The sequence below is a fragment of the Octopus bimaculoides genome, chromosome 1 (genome assembly GCF_046866305.1).
Source record: "Octopus bimaculoides isolate indiv1 chromosome 1, ASM4686630v1, whole genome shotgun sequence".
Taxonomy (NCBI): Eukaryota; Metazoa; Mollusca; class Cephalopoda; order Octopoda; family Octopodidae; genus Octopus; species Octopus bimaculoides.
Genome location: NC_142928.1, coordinates 164,401,767 through 164,414,631, shown reverse-complemented (window position 1 = coordinate 164,414,631; position 12,865 = coordinate 164,401,767). Strand labels below are relative to the sequence as shown.

General features: G+C 36.0%; 1 protein-coding gene and 1 long non-coding RNA gene across 3 annotated transcripts in view; one reads left to right on the top strand and one right to left on the bottom strand.

The window, feature by feature from the left end:
- LOC128249279 (uncharacterized) overlaps positions 1-12,865 on the bottom strand; it is a 110,664-nt gene that overhangs the window by 47,237 nt on the left and 50,562 nt on the right. The gene's annotated exons all lie outside the window — the stretch shown is intronic.
- Positions 4,306-12,865, top strand: part of LOC149137842 (uncharacterized) — an 86,976-nt gene continuing 78,416 nt past the window's right edge. The window contains exon 1 of one of the 2 annotated variants that reach the window (XR_016244177.1): positions 4,306-5,918. The gene's annotated coding sequence lies outside the window, so the exon portion shown is untranslated. The remainder of the gene's footprint in view (positions 5,919-12,865) is intronic. The other variant, XR_016244175.1, reaches the window with a different exon arrangement.

The following is a 12,865-nucleotide window of genomic DNA, read 5'->3' as shown; positions in this document are numbered from 1 at the left end:
TTTATTCTTTTATTTGTTTCAACCATGTGACTGCGATCATGCTGGAGTACTACTGTGGAAGCTTGAAAACCACCATGAAGAACTTTCACTAAAAACATTGCAGGTGGCTTTATAGTATCGTTGCAGCTGTGATTACAATGAATTTTTGATGAATTTAGATATCTTACATTATCTGTCATTATCTATTTATAGATATATTGGTGCCGGCATTGCTGTATGGTAAGAAGTTTACCAAAAGGCGGCGAGCTGGCAGAAACGTTAGCGTGCCGGGCGAAATGCTTAGCGGTATTTCGTCTGCCGCAACATTCTGAGTTCAAATTCCTCCGAGGTCAACTTTGCCTTTCATGCTTTTGGGTTGATTAAATAAGTACCAGTTATGCACTGGGGTCGATATAATCGACTCAATCTGTCCTTGTTTGTCCCCTCTGTGTGTAGCCCCTTGTGGGCAGTAAAGAAATAAGAAGCTTGCTTCCCAACCACAAGGCTAACCAAGGCCTTGTAAGTGGATACAGTAGACAGAAACAGAAAGAAGCCTGTTGTATATATATGTATATGTATATATATTTATGAATGTGTCTTTGTGTCTGTGTTTGTCCCCACACCAACACTTGACAACTGATGTTGGTGTGTTTATGTACCTGTAACTTAGTAGTTCAGCCAACGAGTCCAATAAAATAAGTACTTACAAAAAATAAGTCCTGGGGTCGATTTATTTGACTAAAACCCTTTAAGGTGGTGCTCCAGCATGAGCGCTGTCAAATGACTGAAATATGTAAGAGAATAAAAGAATGAAGAATATATGTATGTATGTATGTAGGCATGTAGCTCAGTGGTTTGAGCATCGGACTCACAATCATGAGATAGTGAATTTGATTCCTAGACTTTGCTGCGTGTTGTGTTCTTGAGCAAGACACCTTATCTTACGTTGCTCCAGTTTACTCAGTTGTAGAAATAATTTGATACATCAGTGGTGCCAAGCTGTATTGACTTTTGCTTTTCTCTTGAATAACATCAGTGGTATGGTGCTGTTCTATAAACAACCTTGCTTGGGCTTGTGCCTCAGAGGGTAACTTTCTAGGTGCAATCCCATAGTCATTCTCGGCTGAAGGGGATCTTTACCTTTCTATGTACATATGTATGTATGCACATGTACATACATGTGCATTTCTAGTGAGACAGTTGCAGGAGAAATACCTAGCTAAGGATAAACCTCTGTACCTGGCTTTCGTTGACATGGAGAAAGCCTTTGACAGGGTCCCCCGATCCCTTATCTGGTGGTCAATGAGGAAACTTGGGATAGAAGAATGGTTAGTGAGAGCTGTGCGAGCCATGTACAGAGATGCTGCCAGTAAGGTGAGGGTTGGAAATGAGTACAGCAATGAATTCCGGGTAGAGGTAGGGGTCCACCAAGGTTCCGTCCTCAGCCCCCTCTTATTTATCATAGTCCTCCAGGCAATCACAGAGGAGTTCAAGACAGGTTGCCCCTGGGAGCTCCTCTATGCTGATGACCTTGCCCTAATTGCGGAGTCACTATCAGAACTAGAGGAGAAGTTTCAGGTGTGGAAGCAAGGTCTAGAATTGAAGGGCCTTAGAGTCAACCTAGCTAAAACCAAAATCCTAATAAGTAGGAAGGTAGATAAAACACAAACCCCTTCAGGTAGATGGCCCTGCTCAGTATGTAGAAAAGGAGTAGGTAGTAACTCTATAAGATGTACCCGGTGCAAGCTATGGACACATAAGAGGTGCAGCAACATCAAAGGCAGGTTAACTAGGAAGTTAGTTTTTGTTTGTGGCAGATGTTCAGGTGCAATAAAGACTGTAAACAAACAGGAAACAACTTCTATCTCATTCCAGGGTGAAAAACTAGAGGTAGTCGATAGCTTCCGCTATCTGGGCGACCAAGTTAGTAGTGGGGGTGGGTGCGCTGAAAGTGTAGCTGCTAGAATAAGAATAGCCTGGGCAAAGTTTAGAGAGCTCTTACCCCTGCTGGCGACAAAGGGACTCTCACTCCGAGTAAAAGGCAGACTGTATGACGCATGCGTACGAACAGCCATGCTACATGGCAGTGAAACATGGGCTGTAACTGCTGAGGACATACGTAAGCTTGCAAGGAATGAAGCCAGTATGCTCCGTTGGATGTGTAATGTCAATGTGAATACCCGTCAGAGTGTAAGTATCTTGAGAGAAAAGCTGAACATTAGAAGCATCAGTTGTGGTGTGCAAGAGAGACGATTGCGCTGGTATGGACATGTGGTGAGAATGGATGAGGATAGCTGCGTGAAAAAGTGCCATACCCTAACAGTTGAGGGAACCCGTGGAAGAGGTAGGCCCAGGAAGACCTGGGCTGAGGTGGTGAGGCAAGACCTTCGTACATTGGGCCTCACCGAGTCGATGACTACTGACCGAGACCTTTGGAAATGTGCTGTGCGTGAGAAGACCCGGCAAGCCAAGTAAGATCGTTGCCAGTGCCCCTGGACTGGTTCTTGTGCGGGTGGCACATGAGATGCACCATTTTGAGCGTGGCCGTTGCCAGTACCGCCTGACTGGCTCCCGTAGGATTTTCGAGTGAGATCGTTGCCAGTGCCCCTGGACTGGCTTGTGCGGGTGGCACATAAAAGACACCATTTCGAGCGTGGCCGTTTTCGTGCGGGTGACACGTAAAAGCACCCACTACACTCTCTGAGTGGTTGGCGTTAGGAAGGGCATCCAGCTGTAGAAACTCTGCCAAATTAGACTGGAGCCTGGTGTTGCCATCCGGTTTCACCAGTCCTCAGTCAAATCGTCCAACCCATGCTAGCATGGAAAGCGGACGTTAAACGATGATGATGATGATGATGATATATATATATATATATATATATATATATCAGGATTTTGTAATGAGATAAAGAACCAAGGATGTGTATAATATAGAACATTTATAAATAGAAGGTCTTACAGCTGTTTCCAGGATATTCATCGGAGAGGATGGTTAAGCAATAGTTAGTTTACATAAGGTAGGAAATAGAGAGTGAATGTAGGGATATTGTATTTGTAAATCCATTGTTTAATCAGAATGGTATACTTATAAGATTCCAATACTTTGTGAGTAAAATCCAATAATCTTTAAGATTAGTCATTGCATTTGTAAATCCATTATTAAGATTCCAATTCCCTATGAGTAAGATCCAACAGTTTTTGAAATTGGTCATTCCAAATATAGAGTTTATACACAGTGTTATTGAATCAAGGGTTATATATATATATATATATGTATATATATACAGGGTGGGTGGAAAGTTACTGGGCATTAGAAATTGCTTATGGAATTTTTAGTATCACCGAAGTCATGATGAAAACATTTTTTAAACAGACAACACTAATGGGGATTTCTTATTTTCTTATTTCCTATTTTCCAGATGGCTGGTTGCTTGACTGTTCAGGAGTGAGCTAAGATAGCAGCACACTATGAAGTGTGGCGTGCATGGAAAGGTAAGCATGCAACACTATGTCTGGAGACAATAAAAAGTTGTCATGCAAAGCTGATGACCATGGGCTCTGTGAAGAATGCTAGAAGTGGCCATCCAACCACATCTCAATCAGCGGAGAACGTGGCAGCAGTGCAGGAAATGTTTAATTGCAGCCGGCAAAAATCAACATGTCAAGCAGCTCGTGAAAGTGAACTAACAAGACTCACAATACATACAATGTTGTATCAAGAATTGAATTTTCATCCATGTAAAAACCCATTACATGCAGGAGCTAAAACCTGAAGACTGTGACTGCAGAAGTCCAGAAGTTCAGAACTCCAAGTAGTCCAGATCCCACTCTGCGAGGTTACACAAAAGGAGAGGTGTACAAGACAAAGCCTTGCACACTAAAGGACTTGGAGACACAGATTCAGGAGGTTCTCAATGATGTCCCAGATGATGTCCTTCAGAAGGCTGTTCATTCCATCCCTGGCTGTTTGAGGAAATTGGTTGACACCACTGGTGCTTACGTTAAAATATGAAGATTTACTTTTATTTTCCCATGTAATAAAGAATATGTATCCTTTGTTTCAATGAATTTATAAAAGGAATAAAACAATCGCAGTAATGAAAACATAGGAATCCAAAATTTCAGGATTGCAGGTCCCAATTCAGTCTGGAATGTTTTTAATTTACTCACGGATATGATGGGCTATGACCTCTAGGAGTAAAGTTGAAAAAGTGTGACACACTCATTTATTATATTATATTATATTATTATTATATAATATCAAGGCAGTGAGCTGTCAGAATCGTTAGCATGCTGGGTGAAATGCTTAGCGGTATTTCATCCGCCATTAGGTTTTGAGTTCATATTCTGCCGAGGTCGACTTTGCCTTTCATCCTTTTGGGGTCAATGAAATTAGTACCAGTTATATACTGAGGTCGATGTAATCAACTTAATCCTTTTCCCCAAAATTTGAGGCCTTGTGCTTCCAGTAGAAAGCATTTATTAAAGTTGAAAAAGTGTGACAGACTGACATTCACATTTATTATATTAGATATGTTTAATTTTGGGGAAACTTTATTTCAATTAAAGTGTATTTTATATATATGTGTGTGTGTGTATGTATTAAAGAGACAGCATGGCTTGGAAGGAGAAGAGTGAAAAAAAAACTAAGAAGAACTGATGATAAGGTAAGTGCTGCTATGTAAAAGAGTAGAGGAAAAAATAGTAAAATACGTGATGGGAGCAAACATGTAAAAGTAATTAAGGGTACGTAAAATATACAATAACTAAAAATGACAAAAATGAAGCAAGGTAGTATTACGGTGGACTTATAAAGCGTCTCCAAGTAGAAAGTTAATATTATCTCGAACCACGCGTAATCAAGACCTACCTATTAGCAAGACTAATTACTGCCGAGGGCTTATAACAATAAGTATAATACGACTAAGGTTAGTGTATATCTATTAGCAGAGTATTAAACACAAGGCTATCGCAACTCACTACCTGAACTTATATTCTATTACGAGGTCGTAACTAAGCAGATATTACAATAGAGTTGTGTGAACAATTATCTAAACTTATTATATAAAAAGATATGGACTAAGCATTACCATATATAATGAGCACTACAATGTTAATTATCTAGATGTTAACCTTAATTTAATAACAGGTATAACTCAACCTTTCCATAAAAACAATGAAAACCTTAATTATATCAATGCTAAGAGCAACCACCCACCCACGATTAAAAAAATCATTAACATACAATGTAGGAAGAAGAATATCACTACTCTCGTCTAACTATGAAGTTTTCCAGAAACATGCACCTTACTATAATGAAGCACTTCGTAAGGCAGGGTATAACAATAACATAAAATGTTTTAATAATAATCCTAGATACACCTCTAATATAAAAGAATATAATAATAAATACAACACATACGATTTCTATAATAAAAAAAACATAAAGGTAAGAAACACAAGGTTCTCATAGACAACTACGATATTATAAATAAAGATAAGCCTAATAAAAAATGCAAACGCAATAATAAGAATCATAGAGTAGCTAATACAAGGACAGATAATTCATTTAAAGATAAAAATTATAAACCTAATAATAGAAATAACAACGAAAAAACCTGGTTAATAATCCCATACGGGAACCAGGTTAAAACAAATATTATTAAAGAAATTCTAAATATAATCGAAATATTCATTAAAGACAATAAAAAATATGAAGACATCTTCTCTAGTATGAACTTAGGGGTTGGATACTGCACTACTAATAACGTTAGTTTTTCTTCTTCCACACCATGCTGTCTCGTATCTCACGTGTTTTAGTTCTAAACGTCAGTTTGACATTTGTGATCACGTGGTGGGCGCCATTTTGTCACGTGATGCACATAGAATATATTTCTTTGCTTTGGATAGTACCTCAGTCAACCAAGTTTCCTCGTTCAGTTAAGTAATGTGGCATTTTTTCCTTATATTCTTGCACTTTTTTCCCTTTACTAGCTAATCACACTTTCGTTATATATGTTTCCTTTTCTTTATCTACAGATATTATCTCCCCAATTGAGGTTTTATGCCATAAATTTGACAGATATTTATTGTTATTTGATGTGTTTTATTATAAAACCTTGACAATCTCCTTTGTACTAAAAGTTGCCTAAACGGACAGATTTTTATACTTTTCTTATTTTATGCATGTTTAAATTTAAGATACGTTTTTTGAAGTTACCAAACCTGAAGAGTGTCCTCATATTGGGTGGTATCTATTTGTTCGATTCATTGTAGATTGACCAGATATTTCCCACTGATATGTGGCCATGAAACGCGCGTAGTCTTTCTCCCACTTTCGTTTCTTAAACGTAACCGATTTTAATTCTTAGTCCAATATTTCATAGATTTTATGTATTATAAATTCTCCCTTGGATTTTTTAGATTTTTAAACTAGTTTTGAATAGTACACTTTTCTTGATGGTGTCTGATCTCCTTCTTCGTGCGAGTTGTACCATGGTGGTTCTTCTCTAAATATATATATATATATATATATATATATATATATATATATATATATATATATATACACGCACATACATAATACATAAATACTTACATGCATACACATCGGGGTTGGATAAAATAATAGAAACACCTTAAAATTTCAAACAAATTTATTTTGATATGGGGTAGGACCGCCTTTGGCAGGAATTACAGCTTGAATTCTACAAGCTATTGACTCGTACAAAGTTTGAATTGTTTGCAAAGGAATTTTTGTCCATTCTTCAGCTAAAACGGTCTCCAGTTCTTGTTGTGATGATGGTGGAGGATATTGACTCCTTACTTGTTTTTCTAAAATATTGAGATCAGGGTCTGTGGGAATGTTTAACTTCACAGAGATCTGGGGAATGTTCAACTTCACTAGAATGTTCCTTGTGCCATTCAGTAACAACTTTAGCTGTGTGAATTGGTGCATTATCATCCTGAAAGATTGTGTTTCCCTCTGGAAACAATCCTGCAACCATAGGATGAATTTGATCAGATAAAATGCTTAAATAGTCTTGACTATTAATTTTGCCATGAAGGGAAACCATTGGGCCGGCAGATTTCCAAGATATAGCTCCCCAAGTCGTCACAGATCCTCCTCCATGTTTAACAGTCGGAAGAAGGCAGTCTGGATCAAACGCTTCTTTTGGCTGTCTCCACGCATATACTCGGCCAGTGGTTGGAAATAAGGTAAAGGATGACTCGTCCGAGAAAATAACATTCTTCCACTGCTCTAGGGACTAATTCTGTAGGTCCTTACTCCACTCTAAATGCTTTGCAATGTTTGTTTTTGAAAGTAGTGGTTTTCTGATTGGAGCCCTCCCGTGAAATCCAGGTTTGTGCAGCTCCAGGTGAACAGTTTTGTGGAAACTGGGTTCTCGAGGTGGTCATTAAGCTCTGCCGTAATTTTGGGAGCTGTCCTTTTGTGATCTTTTCTAACAATTCGCGTAAGAGTTTGACAGTTCCTATCTGAAAGTTTTGGTTTTCTTCTGGAGTTTTGTTTTGATGAGGAGGTTTTTCCCTCTTTCTCAAAGGCTGTCATTACTTTCAAAACAGTATTTCTTGATACACCAAACATTTCAGCTGTTTTCCTTATGCTAGCACTTGCCATACGAGCACCAAAAATTTGACCTCTTTGAAAGTCTGATAGATCTGTCATTTTAATGAATTTTAATTACATTTTTCTGATGATATTTGTAAATAAATAGCAATTTTAGAAAAACATATTAAGCAACACTAATAATGAATCAAAAAACAAAAATAAACAAACTTTTGACAGTTTTATAGATGTTTCAAAATTATGATGCTAGGTGTCTACTCATTTCGAGCATTCAATGACAATATGAGTCTTCAAAGACAGTTGCTTCCATATGCAGGAAAACTCTACTCCCACCCTTCTCTAATTCTCTTTTTCTCCCCCTTCACCATTTTCTATCTCTCTCTCCCTTTTCCTCATTTTCTCTCTCTTGTTGCTCACAAGTGACCATCTTTCTTTTCCTGCACGATGTTCTATGGACTGGATCTTTTCTTTCTCTCTCTTCTATCTTTTCTCTTTTCAAAGAAAATATTTCTCCCAGCATTCACTATTTTCCTATTGTTCTGGTCTAACCACCTTCCATGTTTGTTTTTGTTTGGTTTCCTTGTATGTCTCCACTGTCGTGTTTTTGTTCCTAACTTTGACCCTCCATAAATCCAAAATTTTATTTTGGTATTTATGGGAGCAACTGTCTTCTTAGACTCATATTGTCATTGATTGCTCAAAATGGGGAGTAGATAGACAGCCAACAACTGATGACGGATCATTCTCTCTGTTTATTTGTCCTGTTTTCCATTTCCATTTCCATTTCCATTCTCTCTCTCATAGAAATAGGTTTCAAAGAAAAAAGACTACATGTGGTATAAATAGGGGAAAAGTAAAAAGAAAACAAAGAAAATGCACATTTGATATAAAAAATAAAGGCTTTTTTAAGAAAAGCAAAGATATATACATACAATTAGATGATTTTTATACATCATAATTCCATTTCAAATTATTTAATTGTATGTATATATATCTTTGCTTTTCTTAAAGAAGCCTTTATTTTTTTTTATATCTAATGTGCATTTTCTTTGTTTTCTTTTTACTTTTCTCCTATATATATATGCATATATATATATATATATATGTAAAAATGTGTGACACTTATTCAGCAGCCATGGTAAAACTGCGAGTTTCGAATGCTGGGGTGGGAACCCACGCCAACATCTCTTCAGTTATCCGGCCATTGAAGATTCCTGTGAAAACTCGGAGTTTTATCATGGCTACCGAATAAGTGTCACATATTTTTACAGATAAATTCCTCTATTTACATAATATCGAGGTCTCTTTCTTTTGTTGTCCCTTATATATATATATATATATATATATATATATATATATATATATATATATATATACACATACACACACACACATACATATGCATATATATGTGTGTGTACTGAAAATCTAAACTACATTAGAAACTAATTGTAATCACTGCTGCAACCATATAATAAGTCTATCTAGAGTGAATACAGGACATTCATTGAAATTATTACTGACTCAACATTTCAATACGGAAATAATGTTGTGAGTTAGCAGCAAGAATCAAGACTGGTTTGCTCTGTTGGAAAATGGATTCTAGCTGAACTGCTTAAAACATATGAGGAAACTGGAAATTAATGGATAAGAAATCAATATAATTATAGGAATAATTACTTCATTGGTCCAGTTATTTTTCAATATTATTGATTATTTTTCAAAAGCAATAACTGGTGCAAGTAAGGCAATGGGAGATTTCATGAACTATTTAAACTAATGAACTAAAAATTACTAAAATACTAAAATAATAACTAAAAGCTACCATGTGGGAATTTTGACAGTTGAAAACTGAAGTTGTAATTTGTGTCAAAGATACTATATATGTCATCATCACCATCATCAACAACAACAACAACATTTAATGCCTGTTTACCATGCTGGCATGGGTTGGATGGCATGACAGGAACTGGCAAGGCCAAGGACTGCATCAAGTTCTATAGTCTGTTTTGGCCTGCTTTCTTTGGCTGGGTGCCTTCCTAATGCCAACCACTTTACAAAACATACTGAGCATTTTTCCTTTGACACCATCAGCAGTGTTTTTTCCTTGGGGCAAGCACCCACACTAATGCTTTTCACAAGGCATCTTGGTTTTAAGATCTCAATTCTATTGTGGTTGGTGGGTACTAAATATCTGTTTGTCTATCTATATATATATATATATATATATATATATATATATATATATATATATGTATATATGTATATATGTATATATGTATATGTATGTATGTATGTATGTATGTATGTATGTATGTATGTATGTATGTATGTATGTATGTATGTATCATCATCATCATACTTGTGAAGGTTTACAATGAGTTTGTCCTTTGCAGGATGAAACATCACTCCTTTTCGATTCACTAAAGCAGGTCTTTTTTACTTCAAAGCTTGGTTCAATGCTCTAATTGCTGACAGTAGACTTGAGCATTGATTGTTGCATTAGGTGGTAACAATTCAAAGTGAATTACTCCTTTGCAATCCCACCAGATAGAGAGAAGAAATTTTTTCCCATGAAGTTCCCTTCTTGGTTGTGGTTGAGCTTTTTTCCCTTTTACCAAGCCACTGTTTATGACATTTAACATTTCAATAGAAGATCCATTTTTCGTCGCCAGTCACAAGTCTATCCAAAATGGGTGAAATGAGTTCGCGAGAATGGAGAGAAGAGCAAATGTCAACTCAGGACTTGTGGTTGCTTTCAGACAATTCATGAGGCACCCATTTTCCAAGTTTAGGAACCTTTCCAAGTTGTTGAAGATGATGATGAACAGTTGTATGGTTTGAACTAAGCTTTATTGCCAATTCTTCAACTGATAATGCAGGATTTTCTTCAAGTAATACCTCAAGGTGATTATCAGCAAACTCAACTGGACATCCTGTTCGATCTTCATCGTCAAGGCTGAAATCTCCACTTCTGAATTTTGCAAACGCTCTTCTGCAAGTTCTTTCATTCAAGCATTCTTTCCCATAAACTGAGTGTATGTTTCGAGTCGCTTTGGCTGCAGAGTTTCCTTTTTTGTACTTGTTATTTCATAAATTTTGCCATACAGGCATTACATAGAGGGGACAAACAAAGACAAACAGACATATGTCTGTTTGTCTTTTTTGTACTCATAAAGCATTATGTGCCTCAAATCCTCTTTGGATACTTCCATGTTAGAAAGGGTTTTTAATCAAAGAAATTTTAATTATATTATTCTGTAAAATAATATTTAATTAGTTTAAATGTACACAAATGCATAAAAATAATTTTTAATTCCATTAGACATTCCAAAATACTATTAAATTTCATTCAATTTTAAAAAGGTGAAATCGGACAGAACTTATGGGATGACCTGTTTATATATTCATATATGCATAAATTAGCCATATGAACTTCTTGGACTATCTTATAAAACTCTCTGACAAAGCAGAGGCATACCCAAGTACCCTAATTTTATCTACAGATTACTACAATACACTGAAAAGATGGAAATAATATGTGGGGTACTATGACCTTTTGGCAGAAACAGCTTTAAGAAACTCCTCTTCTTTCTCTATTCTAGAAATTATTAGTACTTTACACATATATTTATATATTATCTGAATTGTTTAAAATAAATAAATAGACATAATATAATGTCTAACAGCTGATGAATATTACCTCTGGATTCCTACCATTTTCTTCTTGCCATATAAATTAATGGTAAAACCACTTATTATCATCGCCTAATTATTATACTTAACAGTGTAATTGCCATGCAATAACCAACACTTGTGCATTAATTAGGTATTCTACCAGCAGTATATTGGATAGATGATATCCCTTAGGTGGTTGGATTGACAACCTCTCTTTGAATTATATATATATATATATATATATATATATATATATATATATATATACATATATGTTCCATTTACATATTGGCTAAACTGGCAATTTGACCATCCCCAAGTACAACAACATATATATATATACATGTATATATGGGTACAGGGCATTGCCAACAGTGCAAATAACCTACACAAAAGAAATAGATGCAAGACATGGACAGTAATAACAAAAGAAAAAAACGAATGAAATAAATAAACAAACGAGTGAAATAAGTAAACAACAAGAAAAAAATGGAAAATAGGACAAGTTAACACAGAAAAAGGACCCTTCATCAGTTGTTGGTTGTTTATCTACTCCTCATTTCGAGCATTCAAACGACTATATATATATACATATATAAGTATATAAACATATACATATATAATATTATATTTTGTTGTATCTTTGGAGGGTTATTATATCAATAAACATACACACACACACATGCACACACACACACACAGTGCGTGCGTTTATTATTGGTGTAATGACTCTCTTGAGATACAACAATGTATGTTTGAATAAATATGAGTTCACATCAACAATCTTGTAAGCCAAATACGGAAACGAAATATATATATATATATATATATATAGCATGCTTTATCTAAAATGTTTTCACTAGAAAATAGCTGTTTGCTATATTAATATTGGATATCTTATCCATCATGCTTCTATTTATTCTCCATCTTGTGCTTTCTTTATTACATCATTAACCTTTTACCCTCCCTGCTATTCACTGTACCATGCCACCTGTGCAATGGAGCTTGGCATTGTATCAGTCCCTATTCCATTCTATATCATACAACTTATCCGCTATCATGATACTAGACTTCTCCATTTTTGTTACACCCTACACTCCCCACTTCCTTACTAGCTATCGGTCTCTCCCTATCTCTTTTGCATTATTCTTCATTTACTTCTCTCACACAGTATTCCCTATATGTATTGATATCCCTTAATTATTCTTTCTGATCATCACCCAGTTTTATTGATATCCCATCATACCTTTCATGATATGTTTCTATTCAACCTCTTTATCAACAACTGCCATGTACCTATCACTATCTTTTTTGTCACTTCCTCTGCTACCACCCCCTCATTCCTATCGTCCTACTTTCTCCATCACATTCGTACTCATGCTCTTCTCCAGTAAAGCACAGGTATGGCTGTTTGGTTGAGAAATTTTCTTCTCTACCATATGGTTTTGTGTTCAGTTCCACCTCAAGTAGCTTTGGGCTGGCCAAAGCCTTGTTAGTGTGTTTGGTAGAGGGAAACTGAAAGAAACCCATTGTATACATACATGGTGCTTTTCCATTCAATACTGAGGAAGATTATCACTGACCATTGCCCATAGAAAATGATGGCAATGTCCATACCTA